Source organism: Camellia sinensis, chromosome 8, assembly GCF_055761805.1.
Source record: "Camellia sinensis isolate YWXY chromosome 8, ASM5576180v1, whole genome shotgun sequence".
NCBI lineage: Eukaryota > Viridiplantae > Streptophyta > Magnoliopsida > Ericales > Theaceae > Camellia > Camellia sinensis.
Window position 1 is genome coordinate 158,759,417 of NC_138968.1, and position 8,182 is coordinate 158,767,598.

An 8,182-nucleotide genomic window follows, 5' to 3' on the forward strand; every position below is an offset into this window, starting at 1 on the left:
AGCTTTTCTTTGACTCTGTGGTTCGGTATCCAGGATTGGAGACTCACCATTTTCTTCCTCATTTATTGCTGAAGTAGGAGAACCTGTGTCATCTATAACCACATTGATTGATTCCATTAAAGATAAGGTTCGCAGGTTATAGACATGAAAAGCTTTACTAGTGGTTGAATACCCTAGAAAAATACCTTCGTCATTTCGGGAGTCAAATTTCCTCAAAGGCTTTCTATTTTTGAAAATGTAACATTTACTTTCAAAAGTTTTGAAGTATTTTACATTAGGTTTCAATCCCTTCCACAATTCATATAGAGTTTGTAAAGTGCCAGTGTAGCTCGACTTTCTTTGCGCCCCCCTCTCGGAGAGCTCGAATTGGTCCTACAGTTCGGACTTCTGTCACGGTTTTGAATCTAATATCACAAAGTGCAATGTGAGACTGATAAACACCAAAGAGTCCAATCCGGAAAATCATTTTGGAAAATCAATTTTGAATAAAATAATGTCAAAACTGGACTGCTTTGCTAGATTACAGAGTTGCTACCTAAATATTTTATTTTTGAAAAATTTAAGAAACCCTGACTCGTGCCAAAGGCCACGTGTCCGTCATCACCAAAGTTGCCTCGGCTCGGGAACTTGGGTACGAGAGGGGAAGGTCCTGAAATGAGCACCCCCCGCTCGCCCGATCAAAGGATCGGTCTCTACTGATCATGATATGTTGTTTTATAAGTACATGTATTCTTATTCCGGTTATTAGCTAATTTTACTATGTGACGCACACAAGCAAGTATAGACTATGTCGCGAGATTTGGAACGAATTCAACTCATGTTTGCTTTCGAAAATGGTTTGAATTTGCCATCCTCAAGTGGGCTAAAATGCAGATTTTCCACCTCAAGTGGGCTTTAAAATATGATTTGCCACTTCGCAAAGTGGCCTTAAAACTCACACTCGTCGAATTGTTCCAATTCAAGCAACAAAGCTTTTATTCACAGGCATTTATGCAGTTAATCATTTAAGCACATAGCCTCATGGCAAGCATGCTAAACATGGCAACACTCACATTCATGCAAGTATGCTAAAGCGTAAAACTTACAGTGTACTTCAAGCCAAAACAAAAGCTAGTTAGAAATATACATGATCCTAACTATGCTAAAATGCCTAATGCAATACATGCAATAATGCAATAAGATAGGCTCGACTACTAAGATGGCATTTGCAGCACTTTGATAGCATGCTTTGAAACACGTATTCAAATAAGTATTGAATTGACAATGCAGTTTGAATGACGCGCCGAGCCTCGGTGCATGCAAGACAAATGATGGATGCAAACATGCAAACATAAGGTATGCTAATAAAAAATGTCCCTAATCTAACCATCCAAAGCGGATAAATAAAAGGGAGAAAGACGTGGGGTTGGAGAACATGCACACACGTACACACACTTATTACAACATTGTGCCCTCGCGAAGGAGGGTCCGAATTTATCAGTTAAGCTACACTAAGCTAAGCTAATTATTACAAAACAACTAATTAACTATTCCAAGCTAATTAATTACAAAAATAAAATAAAGAAATAACTATTCTAACCCTGCCACGCTGTTCATTTTGGATTTTAAGGACTAAGGCTTGGAAAGTATCAAACGTATCATATTTTTTTCTTAAAAAATTTACCCATGAAAAATGAATAAAATCATCAACGGTTAAAAAAATATATCTTTTACTTCTAACGCTTTCAGTGCGAGTGGGTCCCTATAGACGTCCCCGAACTTCCTGGGAGGAAATCCCGTTTTGTTCATTTGGGCTTACTACAGTTCAAGACTCAATGTCACGGTCCTGTATCTAATCTCGCGGAGTGCAATGCAAGACCGATGAATCATCAAAGAGTCCAAATCTGGCAAATTATTTTGAAAGACAGATTTTTAGAAAGAAGTGCCAAACATGGACAGTTTTGCCAGATACAGAGTCGCCACCTAAATATTTTGTTTTGGGAGAATTTAGAAAACCCTGACTCATGTCTAAGGCCACGTGTCCGTCATCACCAAAGTTGCCTCAGCTCGGGAACTGGGTACGATTGGGGATGGTCATTTCATGAGCACCCCCGCTCGCCCGATCAAAGATCGGCCACTACTAAGCATGATATCGAGTTTTGAAAACATATGTGTTTTTATTCCGATTTATTAGCCTAGAATTACTATGTGATGCGCACAGCATACAAGTATAGACTAGATTGCCTAATTTGGAGCAAAGCATCGCATATCCGTTTGTTTAAAGATGGTTTGAAGCTTTGCTACTCGCAAGTAGGCTCAAACACGAATTTCGACGAATTATTCCAATTCAAGCAATCCAACCTTTACCCACAAGCATTCAGGCAGTTATATCACATAAGCAATTAGCCTCATGGAAAGCATGCTGTCATGTTAGTACTCACATACATGCAAGATGCTAAAGCATAAACACTTATAGTGTACTCCGAGCCAAAACAAGAAACTAGTTAGTAATCATGCATGATCTTAGTTTATGTTAAGATGGCTAATGCAACGCATGCCAAATGCAACTAAAATAGGCTTGGCTACCCTAAGAATGGCATATGAGATGCGACAATTCAATACATGTATTTAACTTGGAATTAAAATACAATGCAGTTAGCATGATGCGCCGAGCCCGGTGTATGCAATACAAATGAATGATGCAAACATGCGAGCATAAGTATACTAATTGAAATATGCCCTAAACTAACCATTAAAAGCTAGTAAATAAAAGGGAGAAAGACGTGGGGTTGGAAGACATCCACACACGCACGCACACTTATTACAAAATTCGCCCTCTTAACGGAGGGTCCGAAAGAATAATACAAACCAAATAAATAATTAACTACTCTAGCTAATTAATTACTACAGACCCTTAATTAATTAACAAATTAATTACAAATAAACTAAGTATGAAATTCAAAAGGGCGCCGCAGCTCCGCCTCGAAATGATTGGATGATGCATGCTCGATTCGCCTTGTTTGGAAACCCGTTGCCATGCCTCTATTGCCTCTGTTTGCACTGTTCTGCACCTCTGAGAATTGTGAAAATCCTAAGATTGCTTCCGAACCACTCCCTGAGCACTTTGGGATGCCACCGGCCAAGAGAAAACACCACCGGCCATGGAAATATGGTCATCGACCAAAAATGGGATCACCGACACGATTTTGGTAGTCGGCCGGCACTGAAAGTTGCCGACCGGCCATTTCTTCCTGCAGAACACTGGTTTTGCTGCAACAGAGGACAGACAATGCATGGCATGGAACTTGCAAGCCAAATGTATGCCCGACCACCCTCCCTATCATGCTATGAACTCAAGGGAGTATGGCTCCTGACCCTCAGGCCACCAATCACGCATTTCGATGCATGATGGCCAAAGATGTCAAGTGTGCAAATCAATATGAATGAACGCAACAAAACAAATGAATACTACACACTCTATCATGTTGAATCAAAAGTGTCGGCGACCGAGGATTGAGGTACGTTTCGTCATTTCAAGTACGAACATCCCTCATTCCTCATGTTTGGTTTGACACCCCAAACCAAACACAATGCAAAGCATGCAAGTATGCCAAATGTAGTGCAATGTATGCAAACAATGTAACATGAGCATGCCAACTCAAAGTAATGCAATGTAACATGAATATGCCAAGTGCAACATGGCTCAAGAAAACACACAAACGCTAAAGTAGCAAGCATGCTAAATGCAAAGCAACCTACACAAGCATGTGACAAAAGGTAAACTAATAAGTATGTGACAAGATGTACCATGTTAAGCATGCGGCTATATACAAAGATGGACTTAGACCATAGTGGGAAGACCTCAGCCACGTCCAAAACAGTAGCCAAAGTGATGAATTACGGCGTCGAAAGGACAAAACACACATGTTCACACATTGATCCATAAACTATGCAACAATGCACAATCCTCAAATATGAGTGAGATGTGATAAACATAAGAATATGACAATGCAATAAGCTCTAAAAACATGTTAAGAGTGATGCCAAATCAACTAAACAAGACAAGCATGGCATGCTAATGGACTTAAAGCTCAAAGCTAGCCAAAGGACTTGAACCATGGCCATATCAACCAAGTCCCAAGGGACCAAGGTGACCCAAAACAGTCTTAGGGCAGACCAAAATAAGGCTAGAGCATGCATGGATTAAGGCCGAAACATGCTAAGAAAAGGCGAGTACAAAACAAAGCGTACACTAGGCCAAAAGAGGGAATTGCACTACACCCATTACAACCAAGCATGGCATGACTTAATCAAGGAAAATTAGAGTTATAATGTGCCAAAAGGAGCCCCAAAACCCACTGATATGGCAGCCAAAGGACTTAAACAAAGAGGCATGCACAATGACCTATTTTAAGACACAAAAGAATAACTCTTCAAGGCATTGAAAGGATGGTAAATGCAAGCATACAAGCATGGAACATGGACTGAAATAGCATGATAAGTGATTCCAAATCACTGAAATAACACAAATAAAGCATGCTCATGACTCATACACTCAAAGCTAACAAGCTAGGATATATAGTGGCTATGCAAAACATGGCAAACATGACTGAATCAACACCAAAAAGAGCTTAAACATGTCACAACATGGCTAAAAGCTTCATGAAGTCAAGCTAAAACATGCAAGTATGATGGTCTAAATGCATGATACATGTTATAACAATAAAGGGAATTACAAAGCAAGTGCATTATGCAAACAATAGGTCATCGAACCAACATGAAACAGAGGTCTAACATGATAGACTAACACCAAATACCCTCTGAAATGGAGCCAAATAAAGCTATGCAAACATGCTACCTTTATGAGCCCTAAATGCAAGCAAATGAGTCACAAGGGGAGAGGGGTATCCCTCCCCTATACAAGACCTCAAAACCACTTCTCCACCACTGAAAATCCTTTGGATTTCAGTGGTGAGAAGGTCAACACATGAAGGGTTCCAAAGCCCAAAGAGGAAGGCACAAAAGGGGTCAAATAAGGCTTAAGAGGGGGTAGACAATCCCCAACACCAAAATGACCTTAAGCAACTATAACAAGCATGAAAATACAGAACTTTTATTAGTTATACACTAAGCTCGAAACAATATGAAAATAGGTCTAAAACCTTAAGCAAAAATGGAGAATAAAAAGGTAAGTTCTCACCATTGAAGAACACTTCAAGAACACCAACTCCAGCACCTCTTTTTGATCAAAAACCAACTCAAAACTCTAAAATCAACCCCTTAAAACCTCAACAACCAAAGTATAGTGTAACACTAGGTGTCTTAGTGCAAAACTAAGAACAAAAACTCCTTTTGAACACTATTAAACACACAAATATAGAGAGAGAGAGGGAGATATAGAGAGAGAGTGATATATATCATATATCACAGGTTGTTCCACCACTGTGAAGGGAGTGGAGGCCCTCCTTTTATAGCAATTCAATTCCTAAGCTTCTTGGAGAAGCCAACACAAGGGAGCAAATCCCTCCATACACGTATATAGAGGGGGTGTATTGTGGATGCCAGCTGTGACATCTGGCATAAAATATCTGCCAAAAGCAGATGGAAAGGGGTCAGCTGGAAAATATGGCCGATTGACCAACAAAAATGGCCGACCGACCAAAAACATTACCGACCAACCAAAATCTTTGGCCGGTAGCAAGAAAACAAGGCTGGTGGCCTCAAGCCAAGGCCGGTGAGGTGTGGGGATGGCCAACAAGCCGTTCCCTGCCCTCAGAAGCAAAAACACAAGTGTTTGGTGCACAACCAAGCACAAAACAAACAAGTCGAGAGGTCTTGAGGCAAGGCGTGCGACCGAAACCTCCGAGAACTCAAGATGAACACGAACACGGATGATCATCGAGTATTCAAACGATGACGTTCAAGTCTTGAGGACGGTCAAAAATGGGGTGTCTACAGTTGCCCCTCTTTGACAGAACTCGAAAGTCATAACAATGACGGGAGTGAATGTCAAAGCCCAGAGACGACCCATTTTTGACAAGGCCGAAGACTTAGACAAGCATGTAAGATAGCAAGATATGTGCCCGAAGGTAGGGGCAAGATGTAAGGACAATACACAAAACCGAACATAACTTATGATCATGCGAAGATAGCAATAACGAAGCATAATATGCAACAATTTTAAGCAAGCCAAAAACCAAACTACATTACAATGCAGAAAGGATGTAAGAGAATTATGTAATTCTCGCTACGTCTCACGCGGAGAATGCAATACCTGTTCGGTTCGTTTGGTCGTGCCAGCCTCAAATGAACCATACATACAATATCGTGCCTGCAAAAGAAAGAAACTTAACAGGTACAACATTGTTAGCAATATGCATAGCAATGCAAGTGAAAAGTGCGTAATGACACAAGTCGAGGGATGCATGACAATGTAACTTAAGTGTGACGCATAACAATGCGAAGGGTAACAACGCAGATAAAGTGTGCATGACAATGAAGGTGGGAGGGGAGAAACATAGGGACATATCCCAGTGTTTCAAGAAGAAGGAGAAACATAGGGACATATCCCAGTGTTTCAGAAAAGAGGAGAAGCATAGGGACATATCCCAGTGTTTTGGAATAAAGGAGAAACATAGGGACATATCCCAGTGGTTTGGAATAAAGGAGAAACATAGGACATATCCCAATGTTTTGGAATAAAGAAGAAACACAGGGACATATCTCGGGGTTTTGGAAAGGTATAAACATTGGAACATATTCCAAATGCTCTTAACCAAAGAGGGAGAAACATAGGGACATGTCCCGGTGTTTCAGAAAGGAGAAGAAACATAGGGACGTGTCCCGGTGTTTCGGAAAAAGAAGGAGAAACATAGGGACGTATCCCGGTATTTTGGAAAAAGAAGGAGAAACATAGGGACGTATCCCGGTGTTTTGAAAAAAGAAGGAGAAACATAGGGACGTATCCCAGTGTTTCGGAAAAAGAAGAAGAAACATAGGGACGTATCCTGGTGTTTTGAAAAAAGAAGGAGAAATATAGGAACGTATCCTGGTGTTTTGGAAAAAGAAGGAGAAGCATAGGGACGTATCCCGGTGTTTCGGAAAAGGAGAAGAAACATAGGGACGTATCCCGGTGTTTCGGAAAAGAAGAAGAAACATAGGGACGTATCCCGGTGTTTCGGAAAAAAGAGAAGAAACATAGGGATGTATCCCAATGTTTCGGAAAAAGGAGAAGAAACATAGGGACGTATCCCGGTGTTTTGAAAAAGGAGCGATATAACAATGCAAGTGGAATGTGCGTGACAACGCAAGTGAAGAGGTGTGCATAACAATGCAGGTATAGTGCGTAACAGCGCAAGATAGATGTGCAAAACAATGCAAGTAACGGTGCATGACAATGTAGGTGGGACGGTGCATAACAATGCAAGGGAAAAGTGCATAACAATGCAAGTGAAAAGGTGCATAACAATGCAATTGGAACGTGCATAACAATGCAGGTGGAGTATGCATAACAATGCAAAGAGAACAGTGCATAACAATGCATTTTCAGTGCAACATCAACAGCATGTTTGAAGTAAACTACTGAATAAGGAAATACACTCCTTAACGAGACCAATTCAAACGCAACCTCCGATTTACCTCTCGGAGGACTTGGCAACACGCTCAGCTCAAAAGGGTATACCCTGTTCATATTGGCGAGAGGTAACATCTGCATGTGAAACCCTCAGGTGCTGCCTGAACTGCCATTCTGACTTGAAGCAAGCTTACACTTGGGGTCGAAATACACTCATACTCCAGAGAAACGGCGAGGCCTGAGAAGGTGCACTTGGAATACAGTCTTGGAATTCACTGGAGTTAAAACACACTAAGATGCTCCACATTTTCTTTCTTTTCTTTTGCTTTGCAGTCTGAAACCCACATAGCTTCAGATAGGTCCTTGTCTTACTGTTCACACTTATCGGGGGTGGACCCTGCAGTTTTATGAAAGAACAAATCTTGTTTTGTACAGATGTGGAGAACGGCACGGCACTCGGAGCGCAAAACGATTTTATTTTTGAAATTAAGAGATGAGTTCTTGACCGGGGTATTGAGCCTACGACTGAACACAGCGCACTATGACTCAACAACGGAAAACAAAAGGTAAACAGCCTAAACACATCAAGTAACACTCGAAACGACTCAAAACAAGAATCGAGATGAAACA